The sequence below is a fragment of the Pelobates fuscus genome, chromosome 7 (assembly GCF_036172605.1).
Source record: "Pelobates fuscus isolate aPelFus1 chromosome 7, aPelFus1.pri, whole genome shotgun sequence".
NCBI lineage: Eukaryota > Metazoa > Chordata > Amphibia > Anura > Pelobatidae > Pelobates > Pelobates fuscus.
Window position 1 is genome coordinate 14,860,649 of NC_086323.1, and position 18,914 is coordinate 14,879,562.

Genomic DNA, 18,914 nt, shown 5'->3' on the forward strand with positions numbered 1-18,914 from the left:
ATAAGAAAAAGAAGGGGGTAAGAAGAAGAAGGGGGGAGTAAGAAAAATAGGGGGAAGTAAGAAGAGTGGGGAGTAAGAAGAAGAAGAAGGGGGAGTAAGAAGAAGAGGGGGAAGGAAGAAGAAGGGGGAGTAAGAAGAATAGGGGGAAGGAAGAAGAAGGGGGAGTAAGAAGAAGAGGGGGAAGTAAGAAGGAGGGGAGATAAGAAGGAAGGGAGATAAGAAAAAGAGGGGGGAAGGGGAGGGGGAGTAAGAAGAGGGAGAGGGGGAGTAAGAAGGAGGGGAGATAAGAAAAAGAGGGGGGTAAGAAGAAGGGGGAGTAAGAAAAAGAGTGGGGAGTAAGAAGAGTGGGGAGTAAGAAGGAGAGGGGGAAGTAAGAAGAAGAGGGGGGAGTAAGAAGAGGGGGGAGTAAGAAGAAGAAGGGGGAGTAAGAAGAAGAAGGGGGAGTAAGAAGAAGAAGGGGGAGTAAGAAGAAGGGGGTGTAAGAAGAAGGGGGTGTAAGAAGAAGGGGGAGTAAGAATAAGAAGGGGGAGTAAGAAGCTCTAAGGGACAGAAGGGACAGCTCTATAGGACAGGGGGCAAGACAAGGAGCTCTTTCACACTATGCGCACACACACACACACACAATGCATCCCTATACATACACAGAAACACACAATGCATCCCTATACATACACAGAAACACAACATGCTTCCCTTACACACAGAGAAACACACAATGCATCCATTACACACACACACAATGCAACCCCCATACAAAGACAATGCATCCTTTGCACACATACACAGAAACAGACAATGCAAACACACACACACTGCTTTTCTTACATACACACAGAAACACAATCCATCTCTTACACTCAATGCACACACATACCGACACAGACCTTGCATCCCTTATGCATACAAACACAGATTCACACAATGCATCCCTTACACACAACCAGAAACACATAATACATCCCTTATACACAAATACACACTGCTTCCACTACACACAAACACACTGCATCACCTGCACAAACTGGTATCCCTATAAACTACATACCATAAGCACACATATTAGATCCTCTACAATAACTCATAACACATCCCCTACACACTCCACTCCCTGTGAGCGAGCTCATGGGTGGGTGGAACATATAAGTGGACTTATGAGTGGGCCTTATGGGCATACCCACCGTCAGGCCCTGGGGCCCAGACCTTGAGCTGTGTAAGAGGCCCCCAAAAAATGGAGCTGCTTCTAATTCTCCCAGAACATTGAATTTTGTGACCACAGTTACAAACAGCCTCCAGAGATCCTGTTCTACACCAGACCAGTGGAGCCAAACTGCAGCTCATCATCATCCTCATCTAATTGTAAGGAGGCAATCTAGTATATTATTAGTGACACTAATCTATAATTTACCTCACATTAAAGGGACACTATAGCTTAATGAAGTGGTTGTGGTGTCTATAGCTGCTCCCTGCAGGCTTTTTAATGTAAACACACAGTGTGTGCAGCACTGGCGTTAGTTCATATGGCAGATCATATGGGTGGGGCATTGTGATGTCACATGGGGGGGGGGGGCAAATTTATATTTTGTCTAGGGCGGCAAAAATCCTTGCACCGGCTCTGATCCTGGGCAGGTGCACCAGTCTACTGGTGACCCACAGGAGGGGAGTTCACTGATTGCACTGCACTCTCCTCCTGCCCAGACCCGTCTTGACCGCAGTGCAAGTGCCCTCTGCCCTCTGCCCCTAATTTACAGTGGCTCACACTCACAACAAGCAGTGCCTGGAGCCCTTTGCAGAGACGGAAACAAAGAGGTTCTGCGGCAGCTGGCCGTCCTGCAAGCATTACATTAAACAGCTGTTCCCCATGCAGCCAAAGGTGGCGTTGTGCTGGGAGACTGTGATTACTCTTCACTTCCTCACAGCCTACAGAGCAGCACATGGGGGAGAGAGAGGAGGAGGCATGATTTAATCTTACAATAAATCCTCTAAGCAAACCTTTATAAATTTGGGGGGGATCAGCTCTGTTTCCACAGTTTATTGGTGTTTACTCTGATGTCTGTATTAATATTGAGGGATGTCTAAGTAGTAACGTCAGTGTGTGTCAGCAGGGCCAGCCGTTGGGGTGGGCAAGCTGTGCGGTCACGCAGGGTGCCATGACAACAGAGGCACCCGGCGGCCAACACAGCTCACAAGTTGGGTACACCAGCATATTTAAGTTAAACGATTCGCTGGTGGTCCACTGGTGCGCACCAGCAGTAGGTGCAGTCAAATCATATCCTCTCCCTCGTGGTTCCGGCGCTCAGTTAGTGAGTCAGAGCACAGGCTCAGAGATTCTCAGCCTGTGCTCTGACAACATTGAAAGTCAGAGCCGTGAAGGAGCGGGTATGGCAAAGAGCTACTGATTAGCATAACATCAATATCCGTTATAAAACCAGGAAAAGGTGGGCATGGATGGTGAACTGATTTGGTGGCGCAATGGGCCACTTGACTGGTTTTGCCCCCCAGGCCTAAGGCTGCCAGCCCTCCCCTGCCCTCCGATGTCCACATTTACCTGGCAAAGGTAAATACGGGGGTATTTTTGTACTCAGCAGACATAGCTGAGCAAAATATGAAGTATTATACAGTGGTAGTACACATATGGTTTGCAAAATATACTGTGCAAACTCACTTTGTGTGTCAAAAAGGCAGAAAAAAACGCTTATAACCACTACACCTGGTACATGCTAGCGGAAAAATGATCCCACGCTAAGGTTCAAAATATGAATACTTTGGCATGTAATGGTAAAAAAATGGGGGCATGTTAAGGCACAATATGCACCTTATGAGATACCCTGGAGTGTCTTCTTTTACAAATGGTAGGCCTTTGTGGGGTGTTTTTGAACAGTCAAACTGTTATAATACCCCAAATGGAAGCATAGGCTCATTAAAACTGTCTCTCAAAATTCTACTGTGAATACTGAAAAGGACAGGTCTCCTGTATGGCACTGTAGCTTCACGAAACAGTGCCATAGACATACAATGGGGGTGTCCTTTTACTCAGAAGACTTAGCTGAGCATAATTTGGGGGGTTTGAACTTAGTGACACACATGAAATATACAAAATGCCCAGCAAAAATGCAATCCGTATGTAAAAAATGCACAAAATTATTTTTTACCACATACTTTGGCATGTAATGGTAAAAAAATGGGGGCATGTTAAGGCACAATATGCACCTTATGAGATACCCTGGAGTGTCTACTTTTACAAATGGTAGGCCTTTGTGGGGTTTTTTTGAACAGTCAAACTACTATAATACCCCAAATGGAAGCATAGGCTCATTAAATCCGTCTCTCAAAATTCTACTGTGAATACTGAAAAGGACAGGTCTCCTATATGGCACTGTAGCTTCACGAAATAGTGCCAAAGACATACAAATGGGGTGTCATTTTACTCAGAAGGTGTAACTGAACACATAATAAAACTTTGTAAAGGAATAGCACACACCAACTTTACAAAATACACATGAGAAGTTCTTTGTTATAAGTTTGTGTGCGAAAACCCCCAAAAAACACAATTTTACTCCAATATTTAGCAGAGGTTGGCGGTAAAATGGCTACGTAGAAAGTGTCAAAACAACCTTAGGTAAATAGCCTGTGGTGTCTACTTTATATAAATATATACTTTTGTGTGGCAATTTTGTTTTATTTTATGGCTATTAGGCTTACAAGACAAACATACCAAATTCTAAAATCGCTAGACATTAAAAGTTTATTTTACTCCTTGTGCTTTGTGACCTGTAACCACCACAAAAAACTGAAAATCCCAGACACATTATATATTCTGTAATTCAGAACAACTAAATGAATTTATTTTTAATTACTTTCCTTAACCTGCACTAATTATGCACACATTATTATTGCAAAAACTGTAAAAAAAAACACACAAAAATTCATTTTTTTGCATATTTCTGTATTTTTTTTATAATAAATAAGCATTTATATATATATATATGTGTTACATCAAATTAAAGCCCTTTCTGTCCTTTAAAAAACGGTATATAATATGCGTCGGTGCAATAAATTAGTTAAATGCAAATTGCAGTTGAACGCAAATAGCAAAAAATGCAAAAAATGCCGTTGTCATTAAGTGAAAGACAAGCTTCTGAAGCTCTGTCCTTAACCCCTTAAGGACCGCTGACGGTTCAGGACCGTCAGCGGTAAAACGTGCGTTTGGACCGCTGACGGTCCTGAACCGTCATAACGGTTTTGGGCTACTTACCTGATCGCCGTCGGTCCCACGGCGGCGATCAGCTCTCCTCCCGGTCCAGGGGGGTTGCCTGTCTGCCTGGGCAGTCCCCCCTCGGCAGATCAGGACCCCACGGCCATGTGATCACTCGATCACATGACCGCAATAGGGGTCTGTGTATCTGCCTGCAGGGGGACTGTCTGTGCTGACAGGCAGTCTCCCTGCATCTGTAAAATCAAAAATAAAGTGTAAAAAAAAAATCTGTGTAAAAAAAAAATATGTGTATATATATATGCTATATATACATGTATTATATCTATATATACCTATATATAATATATGTATATATATCATATATATAATGTCACACTAAGTGTATTTTTATATTTATATATACGTATATAATTATAAAAATACACTTATATTTAAATTACACACGAATATATACAATATATATAATAACTATATATATGGTATATATATATTATTATAAAATACAAATAATATGTTAATAAAAATAAATAACAAAAAATAAAAATAATTTTTAATAATTAAAAAAAAATTATATATATATATTCAGTTTTATTCTAACAGTATTTTGATATTGATATATATATATTTATATCAAAATACACTTAGAATGTAATGATATATATATCTATGTATAAATAAATAAATAAAAATAATACGAAATATACATATGTCCACATACATAATTACATAAATAATTTCATAAATATACACGTAGACGTCAAATATATAAATATGTATATATATTAAAATTCTACGTGCATATTTATGTAATATTTTTACCTAATTAAGTAATTTTAATTATTGCAATTTGAGGGACCTGCTTGCCAACCCAGGCCAAAAGTCCAGATAATTTAATTTGCTAGCACTGTGTTTAACCCTGTAACTTTCTATGACACCCTAAATCCTGTACATGGGGGTACTGTTTTACTCGGGAGACTTCGCTGAACACAAATATTAGTGTTTCAAAACAGTAAAACATATCACAGCGATGATATTGTCAGTGAAAGTGAAGTTTTTTGCATTTTTCACACACAAACAGCTCTTTCACTGAGGATATTATTGCTGTGATATATTTTACTGTTCTGATACACTAATATTTGTGTTCAGCGAAGTCTCCTGAGTATAACAGTACCCCACATGTAGAGGTTTTATAGTGTTTGTGAAAGTTACAGGGTCAAATATAAGGCTTGATTTTACTTTTTTTTTTTTTTATTGAAATTTGTCAGATTGGTTAGGTTGCCTTTGAGAGCGTATGGTAGCCAAGGAATGAGAATTAGCCCCATGATGGCATACCATTTGCAAAAGAAGACAACCCAAGGTATTGCAAATGGGGTATGTTCAGCTTTTTTTAGTAGCCACTTAGTCACAAACACCGGCCAAAGTTAGCGTTTTTTGCATTTTTAACACACAAACAAATATAAATGCTAACTTTGGCCAGTGTTTGTGACTAGGTGGCTACTAAAAAAGACTGGACATACCCCATTTTGAATACCCTGGGTTGTCTACTTTAAAAAATATGTACATGTTAGGTGTGTTTCGGGGATTTATGACAGATAACGGTGTAACAATGTCACTATTGATACATTTAAAATATATATATATTGAAACAGCAATTTCCTACTTGTATTTATAGGCCTATAACTTGCAAAAAAAAGCAATAAAGCATGTAAACACTGGGTGTTTTTAAACTCGGGACAAAATTTTGAATCTATTTAGCAGTTTTTTTCATTAGCTTTTGTAGATAAGTAAAAGATTTTTCAAGTAAAAGTCCAAAAACATGTTTTTTTTTTTATTTTTCACCATATTTTATTATTTTTTTTAAATACAATATATGACATAATATATATACTGGTATGTAAAGAAAGCCCTTCTTGTCGTGAAAAAAACAGTATATAACTTGTATGGGAACCGTAAATGAGAGAGCGGAAAATTACAGCTAAACACAAACACCACAAAAGTGTTAAAACTGCTCTGGTCCTTAACGTACAAACATCGCAAAAACAGGCCGGTCCTGAAGGGGTTAAGAGATCCTTCTCTACATACCTCAAAACAGAATGTACCTGTCATTGTTGATTATATATTTCCTACCTGTTCTATGTTAACCCCTTAAGGACAGAGCTTCAGAAGCTTGTCTTTCACTTAATGACAACGGCATTTTTTGCATTTTTTGCTATTTGCGTTCAACTGCAATTTGCATTTTACTAATTTATTGCACCGACACATATTATATACCGTTTTTTAAAGGACAGAAAGGGCTTTAATTTGATGTAACACATATATATATAAATGCTTATTTATTATAAAAAAAATACAGAAATATGCAAAAAAATGAATTTTTGTGTGTTTTTTTTACAGTTTTTGCAATAATAATGTGTACATAATTAGTGCAGGTTAAGGAAAGTAATTAAAAATAAATTCATTTAGTTGTTCTGAATTACAGAATATATAATGTGTCTGGGATTTAAGTTTTTTTTGGTAGTTACAGGTCACAAAGCACAAGGAGTAAAATAAACTTTTTATGTGGAGCGATTTTAGAATTTGGTATGTTTGTCTTGTAAGCCTAATAGCCATAAAAGAAAACAAAATTGCCACACAAAAAAAAAGTATATATTTATATAAAGTAGACACCACAGGCTATTTACCTAAGGTTGTTTTGACACTTTCTACGTAGCCATTTTACCGCCAACCTCTGCTAAATATTGGAGTAAAATTGTGTTTTTTGGGGGTTTTCGCACACAAACTTATAACAAAGAACTTCTCATGTGTATTTTGTAAAGTTGGTGTGTGCTATTCCTGTACAAAGTTTTATTATGTGTTCAGTTACTTCTGCTGAGTACAACGGTACCCCCATTGTATGTCTTTGGCACTATTTCGTGAAGCTACAGTGCCATATAGGAGACCTGTCCTTTTCAGTATTCACAGTAGAATTTTGAGAAACGGATTTAATGAGCCTATGCTTCCATTTGGGGTATTATAGTAGTTTGACTGTTCAAAAAAACCCCACAAAGGCCTACCATTTGTAAAAGTAGACACTCCAGGGTATCTCATAAGGTGCATATTGTGCCTTAACATGCCCCCATTTTTTTACCATTACATGCCAAAGTATGTGGTAAAAAATAATTTTGTGCATATTTTACATACGGATTGCATTTTTGCTGGGCATTTTGTATTTTCATGTGTGCCACTAAGTTCAAACCCCCCAAAATATGCTCAGCTAAGTCTTCTGAGTAAAAGGACACCCCCATTGTATGTCTATGGCACTATTTCGTGAAGCTACAGTGCCATACAGGAGACCTGTCCTTTTCAGTATTCACAGTAGAATTTTGAGAGACGGATTTAATGAGCCTATGCTTCCATTTGGGGTATTATAACAGTTTGACTGTTCAAAACACCCCACAAAGGCCTACCATTTGTAAAAGAAGACACTCCAGGGTATCTCATAAGGTGCATATTCTGCCTTAACATGCCCCCATTTTTTTACCATTACATGCCAAAATATGTGGTAAAAAATAATTTTGTGCATTTTTTACATACGGATTGCATTTTTGCTGGGCATTTTGTATATTTCATGTGTGCCACTAAGTTCAAACCCCCCAAATTATGCTCAGCTAAGTCTTCTGAGTAAAAGGACACCCCCATTGTATGTCTATGGCACTATTTTGTGAAGCTACAGTGCCATATAGGAGACCAAGCCATATCAGTTTTGACCGAACTTTGAATTTTGACGCCGGGCCTATGTGCAATTTCCAAGCATCTTTGCAGGTTTTAAATTCAAACTACCCCACAAAGGCCTACCATTTCTTAAAGTAGACACCCCAGGGTATTTCAAAAGGCATATTTTGAACCTTAGCGTGGGATCATTTTTCCGCTAGCGTGTACCAGGTGTAGTGGTTATAAGCGTTTTTTTCTGCCTTTTTGACACACAAAGTGAGTTTGCACAGTATATTTTGCAAACCATATGTGTACTACCACTGTATAATACTTCATATTTTGCTCAGCTATGTCTGCTGAGTACAAAAATACCCCCGTATGTACCTTTGCCAGGTATATGTGGACATCGGAGGGGCACATTTGGGACACAGCCATTCCATTTTTTTTCAAATTTTGAATTTTTACGCTGTGCCCATGTCCCATTTTAGAGTATTTTACCAGGCTATATAATCCAAATACCCCATAAAGCCATACCATTTCTTAAAGAAGACATCCCAGGGTATTTCAAAAGGCATATTTTGAACCTTAGCGTGGGATCATTTTTCCGCTAGCTTGTACCAGGTGTAGTGGTAATGAGCGTTATTAAATGTATTTTTTTACTTTTTAAAACTTTTTTTACTTTTTAAAACTATTTTTTAAACTTTTGTTTTGATTATTCATTTTTTTAAAGTTTCCTAAACTTTCGTAAAACTTTTTTTTACAGATTTAACATTTTTCTAAGCTTTTTTTTTACGTTAACCCCTAACTAGCAGTAAGCAGCACTAACAGTAAATTCCCCATTTTCCCATAACTCCCACCCACCCCAGCTAGCAAAATATTTAATTATACAATATTTAAATTAGTTAATTAAATAAATTTAACCCCTGAGTGTTAAAAAATAAATAAAAGTTAATCGTCAGGGGTTAAAAAAAAAATTAGAACAGTATAATACTGTGATCTGTATTTTGATCACTGTAGGCAGTGATCGACTGGCAGGGAAGGGGTTAATTTTTATTTGGACTGGGTAAAGGGTTTATTTTTTTAAATTTTTTACTTAAATGTTATTAAAACTTTTTTTTTAACTTAATTTTTTAACTTTTTAAAGCTTATTTTTAAACTTTTTTTAACGTAAACCCCTAGTTAGCGTAATACTAAATCCCCCAATTCCCCACTAACTTCCACCCTCCCCAGCTAGCTAAATTTATAATTTTAAAATATTTAAATTCATTAATAAAATAAATTGAACCTCTGAGGGTTAAAAAAAAAAAGAATTAACCCTCAGGGGTTAAAAAAAAAATCAGATCTTAGTAAAATGTAATCCCTGCCAATTGATCACTGTAGTCAGTGATCAATTGGCAGGGAAGGGGTTCATTTTTTATTAAAATGGGTAAAGGGGGGGTAAGATTTTAATTTTACTATGTTTTCTTTCCACCAGGGGGCAGGATCACTGAAGATCCGTCTCCCTGCACTTCACACAGAACCAGGAAGTGCAGGGAGGCGGAGGTGAGTATAGAGAGCACATGTGCCCGCTCTGGCATGCTGTCAGAGCGGGCACATGTACTCTGACAGCCCGATCCGGTGCTCCCGGTTTGCCTCTAATGCAGAGGCAGACCGGAGCACCATTAACCCCGCGATCGCCGCGATTGCGGCGATCTGGGGTTAATTTTAACGGGTGACGGACGAGGTCCGTCACTCGTCATTAACGCATTCCCCTGAGTGACGGACCTCGTCCGTCACTCGTCGTTAAGGGGTTAAATGTTGTATATATTGTATATTTTGTATTTTATTGTGCACTAACTGTAACAATGCAACGATTAGCGGACCCAGGACATACTTGGAAACGAGAGAAATCTCAATGTATCTTTCCTGGTAAAATATTTTATAAATAAATTTAGCATGAACGAATATGTCCAAAGAAACTAATTTCTATTATTTAACCAGAAATGCTAGTCCAGAGTAAACTGGGCTTCAAAAAATTGAGTGAAACTCATGGTTGTCCCTCTCCACGGAAATCTTTAGTAAAAGGCGAAAGATTTATTCGGTTTGAAGAGAAACCAGAGTATACATTATATCAGTAAAAGCTGCCCCCGGCCTGCGGGCTGATACTATCTAACTTATAGTGACTTTATTACGAAACATGTTCGGTGAGGATAAAGTACAGCCCAGCCCAGCACATTATATCACACACTATAAACCCTTCTTATTACATTCCACCGAAATTAAATGGGATTAAAAGCGGCAGCGGTTTACAGATCCGCCAAGTGCATTGTGGATATGCAAATGAGCAGCAGTCAGGCTCCGTGCGAGTCCAGCTCTGCCCGTGTAATGAGTGACAGCTTGTAGCCTTTACTGAGCGCTGGGCTGGGACCGAGCCTGATTGGTCAATGCTCCCACTCTCAGCCAGCCCCGCCCACTCATCAGCCTCTCACTCCAGGAATCCTGCCCGGACAGTGCGAGCTTTAGCGCCCTCTATTGGTTGTAACCTCACATACACATATTGCAGCATCCTGACACACATCAGGCACAGCCAGCACAACACACACTGCAACACACACACTGCACAAACACTGCACACACTGCAACACACAGACTGTACACACTGCAACATACATTGCAACACACAGACTATACACTGTGTGCAAACACTGCAACACACACACTGCACAACACACACACTGCACAAACACTGCACAACACACAGACTGTACACACTGCAACACACAGACTGTACACACTGCAACACACACACTGCAACACACACACACTGCACAACACACAGACTGTACACACTGCAACATACATTGCAACACACAGACTATACACTGTGTGCAAACACTGCAAAACACACACTGCACAACACACACACTGCACAAACACTGCACAACACACAGACTGTACACACTGCAACACACAGACTGTACACACTGCAACACACACACACTGCACAACACACAGACTGTACACACTGCAACACACACACACTGCACAACACACAGACTGTACACACTGCAACACACACACTGCACAAACACTGCAACACACAGACTATACACACTGCACCATACACTGCAACACACAGACTGTACACACTGCAACACACACACACTGCACAACACACAGACTGTACACACTGCAACACACACACTGCACAAACACTGCAACACACAGACTATACACACTGCACCATACATTGCAACACACAGACTATACACTGTGTGCAAACACTGCAACACACACACTGCACAACACACACACTGCACAAACACTGCACAACACACAGACTGTACACACTGCAACACACAGACTGTACACACTGCAACACACACACACTGCACAACACACAGACTGTACACACTGCAACACACACACTGCACAAACACTGCAACACACAGACTATACACACTGCACCATACACTGCAACACACAGACTGTACACACTGCAACACACACACACTGCACAACACACAGACTGTACACACTGCAACACACACACTGCACAAACACTGCAACACACAGACTATACACACTGCACCATACATTGCAACACACAGACTATACACTGTGTGCAAACACTGCAACACACACACTGCACAACACACACACTGCACAAACACTGCACAACACACAGACTGTACACACTGCAACACACAGACTGTACACACTGCAACACACACACACTGCAACACACACACACTGCACAACACACAGACTGTACACACTGCAACACACAGACTGTACACACTGCAACACACACACACTGCACAACACACAGACTATACACACTGCAAACGGAATGAGAGGCTGATGAGTGGGCAGGGCTGGCTGAGAGTGGGAGCATTGACCAATCAGGCTCGGTCCCAGCCCAGCGCTCAGTAAAGGCTACAAGCTGTCACTCATTACACGGGCAGAGCTGGACTCGCACGGAGCCTGACTGCTGCTCATTTGCATACCCACAATGCACTTGGCGGATCTGTAAACCGCTGCCGCTTTTAATCCCATTTAATTTCGGTGGAATGTAATAAGAAGGGTTTATAGTGTGTGATATAATGTGCTGGGCTGGGCTGGGCTGTACTTTATCCTCACCGAACATGTTTCGTAATAAAGTCACTATAAGTTAGATAGTATCAGCCCGCAGGCCGGGGGCAGCTTTTACTGATATAATGTATACTCTGGTTTCTCTTCAGACCGAATAAATCTTTCGCCTTTTACTAAAGATTTCCGTGGAGAGGAACAACCATGAGTTTCACTCAATTTTTTGAAGCCCAATTTACATTGGGCTAGCATTCTGGTTAAATATTAGAAATCAGTTTCTTTGAACATGTACTTTAAAAATATTAGTAATTGCAGGTAATGAGAATATTTTATTCATAAGAGTCAAAAAATGTTCTCAATGCTAGTCGTAAAAATGGAAGTATTGCTAATATTTTATATGTGCTGCAGCAGTTTGTGGTTACTAAAGGGTTAAATAACCCAGCAGTATTACCACAGTTCCTACACTGTAATGGTATGCGTGGTGTGTAGTTTCATAGTTTAACCAACAGAGGGCGCTAGTATATTAACACATAGCGAAATATTTTCTCAGTTATTGGTAACCAACAGAGGGCACTGCAACTGCTGTCACTAGTCTAAAGCAGTCTGATAACACGTGTCATTAGACTGTAGACGGTGCTACCTTGTAATAAGGGCAGGATACTCTCTGATGTGTAAACATTTGCCATTTTCAGACCAGGGACTTGCTAGGCATTCAATGAGTCCTGCTACATTGACCTCACACTAAATATCAGAAGATTAAGATAAAACATGCAGTCTTTAAACTCACCCTGCAAGCACAGGAGCATTTAATATAACCCCCATTTTTAACATTTATTTATTTATAAAATATTTTACCAGGATGGATACATTGAGATTTCTCTTGTTTTCATAACAGGTAATACATATATTCAACCATGACAGGTGCATTCAGTGCTGAGGTATATTGCCATAGATTTTAGATTGAATGAAGATTTGACTGTGTCCCTGAGGTTATTCCATAATTGCGGTGCTCTGTGGGAAAATGACGATCGAGTCACTTTATTTTTGTATTGCGATATGATAAATATCGCGCTAGTACTGGATTGGAGGTTATAGAAGGTGGGAACAGCCGGGGAGAGCAGTCTAGTCAGGTAGGGCGGGAGCTTCCCAGAAATGCTCTTATGCACAAGGCTGGAAAGATGAAGAGTGCGTCGGGATTCTAGCGACAGCCAGTTCAGCTCTTTTAACATGTCACAGTGGTGGGAAAAGTAATTACATTCTAGTACAAAGCGGCAGAATGAATTATATAACGTATTAAGTTCATTAAAGTCGGTTTGCGGTGCGGGTGCATACACTACATCCCCATAATCAATGACTGGCATTGGTAGTTGTTGCACTATCCGTTTCCTTACTGTAGGGCTTAGGCAGGATTTGTTTCTGTACAGGGCACCTCGTTTTGGGTAACGTTTTGAAACGATTTTTTCAATGTGAAAGCCAAAGAATAGATGGGGGTCTAGCAACATACCGAGATATTTAAAAGAGCAGACTGCTGTCAGTGTGCTATTAGAATTTGTCTGATACATAGTTGCTTATTTTGTAGTTTATGTAGTTTAGGAACAGTTCCAGAGATCATTGTAACAGTTTTGTCAGTGTTTAGGAAGAGTTTGTTAACCGCTATCCATTTTTCTACCTCTGTGAACTGGTTTTGGAGCACAGCCTCAAGCTGCGGTAGCTTGGGTTTACTAGCGTCGATTACAGTGTCGTCTGCACACATGTGTACAGTTCCTTAGTTAATATAAACCCCCATATTTAATATAAACCCCCAAATATAAACTCCCACAATTAATATTAACTTCCCCATTTTATATAAACTCCCAACTCCCTCCCCCCCCCCCACACCCCTCACACACACACACTCCCTGTGAGTGAGGTTTATGCTTGAAGAATATAAATACTGTATGTGAAATGAGGTTATCAACCAATAGATGGCGCTAGAGAACAGCAAGTACAGATAATGTGGTTTTTTATTGTTTTTCCTCTAATGCAACGTTCTAGAGATATTTAACTAATTGTAACAGTTTGTCAGGACTGTCTTCACATCTACAATAACAAGGTTAAAGGGCTGTGCTTTATTTAAGCACAATTTTATTTTCCATGGTTGCCACACTGGTATTCGGGGGTTCATTGTATCCTAAGGTCAGGGTTAGGGGAATCTTAACATTTTAAGGTTGTAGACCTGACCTGCACTCGGAATGCAGTCATGGGAGTTATCATTGCATGGCATTTCCAATATCCGCTGGGGTTCCAAGGCTAACTGTAAGCTCCAATGGACTGCCCCTATAAAAGCACTCATTTCAAAAAGTGAGCTTAAAATAGTTTGTTTTGCACTAGTGACCAGGCGTACTGGTGTACAGAATATATTAAAGAAATTACATTCTTTTTAGAAGATGATTGCTTGCATTGAACTCTGGCTCCACCTCATTTACTCCTTAGTAATAATATCGTCTGATTCACAGAGACACGGTAACAATCACCTGGATATTTTCATTGCACCATTACAATATGCATTAAAGCGTTTCTCTTGCCCGATAGATTTATAAAACGAAAAACCCTAAGTGTGTATGCGAAGGAAGGTTAATGAGCGACTTTAGTTCTTTTCCATGTAAAAATCCTGAGTAAAGATTTAAAAAAAAAAATAATGATTATGCTCTTTTTCTTTTTCATTGGAATGACTATACTTCATTAAATTTAATTTGCTAAAAATCTAGTAATATGACCTAACGTCCATTAGTCAGTGTCCGAACATATACAGTCTGCCAGAGGACTGCAACGTCTAGCGGGTTTGGAAGGAGACTGACCATAAAATGATCACACATTGTCACTCTACTGGTTCTCCAGTCTGACACTAAAGAATAACCTTAAAATACTACTGAAGATGAATTCATTACTGGGACAGATTTTAAGTTTCAAATAAATGGAAGAAAAAAGTAATCAGCGTGTGTTTAAACATTTTCAGGTCTCCAACAGGGGGGAGTGGGGATGCTTCATTCATCCTTTTTGTTTTTAAATTTTTTATACAACGAAGATACAGAACATAATGACATTGTCAAAGATACGCTCAAATTAGAGCCCAATAGATTTTCTTACATTTTTTTTTTCTGCAGAAAATGTTAATACGGATACGAATAGCCATTCCAGGTACCATAACAACTTTAACGCAATGACGTTGTTATAGGGCGAGGAGGTCCTAAGGCGCTGTTTTACATAAAGTCGTTTTACGTGAACAGTTTTATCATAAAGTTTGCAAAATGGTGTCTGCTCGCTCTGTCCCTCCGCTTCCTTTGCAGGTCCGAATCTTCCATAAGGATGCTTTTTACTGGGCGCTGCTGATAGCCTTTCACTAGTGAGTGATAAAGCTAGATATTTTGTCACTCTATTTTCTGAATGGGGTGCGAGTGATAGGCTGAGGTGACACTCTCAGGAAATCAGCGGCACCGCCCAGTCAAAGGAAGTAGAGGGGCAAAGTGAACTGGCACTGTGTAGCAGACTTTTATTTGGTTAACCCGTTCATTAATGGTTTTACACCTTAAGGTAAGTCGGAGTCCTGGACCTGCGTGCACCATAATAACTTAATTGAGATAAAGTTGTTATGGTGCTTGGAGTGGTCCTTTAAGGAATGCATTGCCGAATAGTAAATGGAGTTTTACTGCCACAGTGACTACCTAAAAAGGACAAAGGCTTTCTCTCCCACAGCAGGGAGACAACATCTCCATACAGCACAGTGAGCCCCAACCTTACCTGCCAAACAGAAGGCTAAAGACCCCTACTCAGCTAAACTCCCTCATGCCACCTACTCCTTACCTGCTTCCAGAGGGAGGAACCTTTGCACTTACTGCCAAACCCCCTACTCTCTCCGCCTTCCCCCTTTCTTTTTTTTTGTTTTTGTTTCAATAATCGTTTATTATACATTTTTTCCGCATTCAAATAACATACACATATAACATATATGAATTGTATATCACATTGCATTACGTCTATATGAAAGTGTAATTTGTTGGGTTACTTCATTTCAAAAAGCTCATATCAGATATATCAGGGGTAGGCAACCTACGGCACTAGTGCCATGCACGGCACTCGAGGTGTCTTTGCACGGCACTCAAGGCTGCTAGAGCCAAACAGGAGTCCCAGTAAAACTTCAGATATCTGCTAATCCGAAAAGGTGGTGAAGGACAATGCTCAATTTATGAATTGCAGCACGTAGAGGTAGTTATCTCAGATCACTTCCTCCCAGCACTTGTGAATAGGAATCCACACTGTAGTAGAGCAGCTCCCAGTTGCTGTTGCAGCTCCTGTCCTTGACCTGTACCTGGCTGGCCTAGTCCCCACTGGAAGCCACCCACACTGCTAGATATACACAGAAATGCAGAATAACCCTCCCCTGATACAAATAATACGGACAGCCCACACACAATCCGCACAAATGAAACACCACTAACAATCCACATACATGCACACAACCCCAAATGCAATACCCCAAACAGCCCCCCCACACACACTGTGACATATCCATCCACACACACACAATTCCACAAGCAGCCCCCATACACTGCCCAAATTCATATGTATCATTCACAATACCATAAACTACTCATGAACATATACAATATAATAGCTCATATACGCAGGGCCGTCTTTAACGCGGGGCAAACTGGCCAGCTGCACCAGGAGCCCTGTGGCCTCAACTATTTCTAACCCTCTGGCCGGTAATCCACACACTAAGGAGGCCCACCGGGTGGCCCATGCACAAAGGACCACCCGGTGGGCTTCTGTCAGCAGGGGCCCGGTCGCACGCTGAGGCGCTTTAGCAGCGCAAGCGGGCACCTTGCTTTTCGGCAGCAGGCTGGGAGGAAGTGACGGCCGCGCATCACTTCCTCCTACAAAGAGAGGAGCGCACGGGAAAGAAGAGTAGGCAGATTGGAGGGGGGCTTATGTCTTTGTGTGTCAGTATATCTGTGTGTGTGTGTCAGCATCTGTGTGTCAGTATGTGTGTCAGTATATCGGTGTCAGTATATCTGTGTGTGTGTCAGTATGTTTGTATGTCAGTATATCTGTGTGTGTGTCAGTATATCTGTGTGTGTGTCAGTATGTCTGTGTGTGTGTGTGTGCTCATTTCAGTGTGTATATATCTGTGTGTGTGTGTGTGTGTGTATATGTGCATACATCTCAGCATTCACACACTAACATTACACACAAATACACCCCTGCATTCAAATTTCAACACTACGTACAAACACATGTCTGTGTTACACACCAAAATTATATGTAAATACACCCCTGCATTCAAAAACCAACACTACACAAATACATGCTTGCAATCACGCCAACACCACATACAAACATATTCCATACAAAAACCTGTTTACATTCAAACACACAAAAACTGCTTAGTGCTAAATACAGACCTGCAAACATGGGTAAATGGTACAGCCCCAGCTGTCAATGCATTCTTGAGTTGCACGACAGATGGGGATCTACCTTTTAATCACCCGTGCAACAGGGAGACCCCAAAAAATTCTTGCACCTCTCTACTTTAGGTCCGCCACTGCGCTGAGGTGGAGGACGTGATTGCATGCCTGGGGAGGGGGTAGGGGGGACAGGGTCCAGGGGGCCCCAAGCAAATGCTTTGCCCAGGGTCCAGTCACTGTTAAAGAAGGCCCTGCAAATACGCACAAATCCAACGATACAAAGCAATTACAGTAAAAATAACAAGCAGAATACAGCAGCATACACACCTCGATTTAAAAAAAAAAAAAAAAATAGGACCGGCATGCTACGGGACATCACAATCCTATACCGGCACAGTGTTGCTAAAAGGTTGCCTACCCCTGAGATATATCAACACAAACTATTCAAACATAAATCATTCATCCACATATATTTCCAGATGGACACGGCAGCTCCATCAATCGCTCTATAATAAGAACTCTATTTTTATAAAACAATACCAACTTCAGATATTACTTTCAATGATGCGTTGCCATCCTCCTTTCTTTGGCAGCTCTTGTACCAGAAGCGAAACGCGTCCAGTTAGATTTCGCTTTTACAGGGTTATAGATTTTGTGCACTTACATGCTTTTTTGCTATCTAGATGTGTATCTGGTCTGTTTTATTGTGTCATTAAAAACTTACTGAATTTGGAATTGCTTCATTGAAACTCATTTCCTTGTGTTGGATGTGTTTGGAGTGCTGGTCGCCTATTTTTATTTACAATTTTGGTTATCGTGGATTCGTGGATCTCCAGAACCGTCACCGGAGAATCCAATTTAACCTGGTTAATGTAGGTGAATTATTTAGTCTGCATGCACATCTATATTCACACTGGATGGAACTTCCATCGAGGAAGAGTTTAACGAAGGTGGTGAACAATATTACAGTACAAGCAAAACACCGACTACCTGAATTGCCTCCTGGTTGGCCTAGTTAGTACATAGCAAGAGTCCTCTTCTCCTGGACTTCAAACATCAAGGAGGAGGCCCCCCTATTTATTAAGGGACACATTGTATTAAACAAATATATGCCTATCAACCAAATCTAATGAAAGAAAAAAGACTTATTAGTGTATTGTCATTCTCACTATTATCCAGTTTTTCATTAGCTCTAGTGCTTTAAGAGTCTGAAGTGTGGATTTAAAGTGGGAAGGTTAGGTTTAGGCAATGTGATATATTAAAGCAGGTCTGTCAATTTAGGGGGTCTTTGCATAATTCCTGGTTAGGTTCCGGGGGTTGTGGGGTGCAGTGGAAGGTAGGTTTTGCTAATAAAGGTAGGTTTTTACTTAATCTTTGACTCCTGGCGTTTAAACTGCCAGGAACCACAAAAGTACAACACTGAGAACTAGGAAGGACCCAGCGAGATCGAGCGAGCCACTATATATCATGTCTCGTGATGAGTGAAGCAATGCCTC

The 18,914-nt window shown here is 40.4% G+C and overlaps 2 non-coding genes across 2 annotated transcripts; one reads left to right on the top strand and one right to left on the bottom strand.

Moving 5' to 3' along the window:
* Nucleotides 1-9,890: 9,890 nt before the first annotated feature.
* On the bottom strand, nt 9,891-10,005 carry LOC134570221 (U5 spliceosomal RNA). The gene has a single exon (XR_010084863.1). It is a non-coding gene; the product is annotated as a U5 spliceosomal RNA (small nuclear RNA).
* Nucleotides 10,006-12,106: 2,101 nt separating this feature from the next.
* LOC134570209 (U5 spliceosomal RNA) lies at nt 12,107-12,221 on the top strand. The gene has a single exon (XR_010084852.1). It is a non-coding gene; the product is annotated as a U5 spliceosomal RNA (small nuclear RNA).
* Nucleotides 12,222-18,914: the final 6,693 nt, after the last annotated feature.